Below are 990 nucleotides of genomic sequence, written 5' to 3'. Positions count from 1 at the left end.
GGGGGGTTGAATGAAGTTGTGCTACAAAACTTTCTCCATAACAATTAACTCTTCTGATTCAGTGAGCTGGACTCCACTCGAATTCCACTTTTCTTAACATATTTTCACTAATATCCATAAACTTGTTTTAGGTTATATTTATTAATCTATACTATAAAATGAATGGTGATGTATTGGTTTAGTTCAGCTTCCATGTGAAAGCTAAGGTAGAGAGTTTCTATACTCAAAACTACAGTAATATAATTCATTTATTTATTATTCTGTAGGGAATAGGAAGACTTCCAAAAATTTGGACCAACATGAAATTACTTGAAAGCAATACTTGTGTAAAAGTAGAAGTATCTGGAGCGACCTCCAGCTCACCCAGTAAGAGCATGCGCCCCATGTTGGCTGACGCCGCCCGGGTTCGAATCTGACATGCGTCCCTTTACTGTGTGTCATCCCCCATCTCTCTCTCACATGTCCTGTCTATCCACTGTCACTCGGAAATAAAGGGAAAAGAGCCCCAAAAAATAATCTAAAGTATCAGAAATGTACTGTACTCACAGCTACATTGTGTAACGTTTTGAAATCTATGTTGACCATTCACAAACTTGTCATTTTTTATGAATGTTGACCACCACCATCAATTTCTAGTGTTCCTGTTGGCTTGAAATTTTACATTTGCATCTGCAAGTAAGTAAAAAAAAAAAACTTTGATTATGAACTTAATGGCCAAAGGTGTATAACGTTATCTTCATCACCACTGTTGTTGGGGTGGTCATCGTCTGTTACCATGGCTGCAGAGCCTGCACCTGGTGCTTCCATGACAGTATCAGTCATCATGCTTCCCCCTCTTCTTCAGTTTTGGCCTGTGGCAACAAACAGGCATTAGGTCACCAACTGGCAGTTGGGTTTTCCGCTCGCCGCCATCTTGCCAATCAAAAAGAGTCAATCTCCGAATGCAACGTAACAAGTAACAAGTAAAGATGGAAAGCTCCTAAAGCTTAG

At 39.7% G+C, this 990-nt stretch overlaps 1 long non-coding RNA gene across 2 annotated transcripts in view; it reads left to right on the top strand.

The window, feature by feature from the left end:
- The window catches only part of LOC116672873 (uncharacterized), a 71,333-nt gene that overhangs the window by 11,984 nt on the left and 58,359 nt on the right, over positions 1-990 (top strand). The window lies entirely within an intron of this gene.

The sequence above is a fragment of the Etheostoma spectabile genome, chromosome 23, assembly GCF_008692095.1.
Source record: "Etheostoma spectabile isolate EspeVRDwgs_2016 chromosome 23, UIUC_Espe_1.0, whole genome shotgun sequence".
Classification (NCBI taxonomy): domain Eukaryota; kingdom Metazoa; phylum Chordata; class Actinopteri; order Perciformes; family Percidae; genus Etheostoma; species Etheostoma spectabile.
This window is presented reverse-complemented; position numbering and strand designations above follow the sequence as displayed.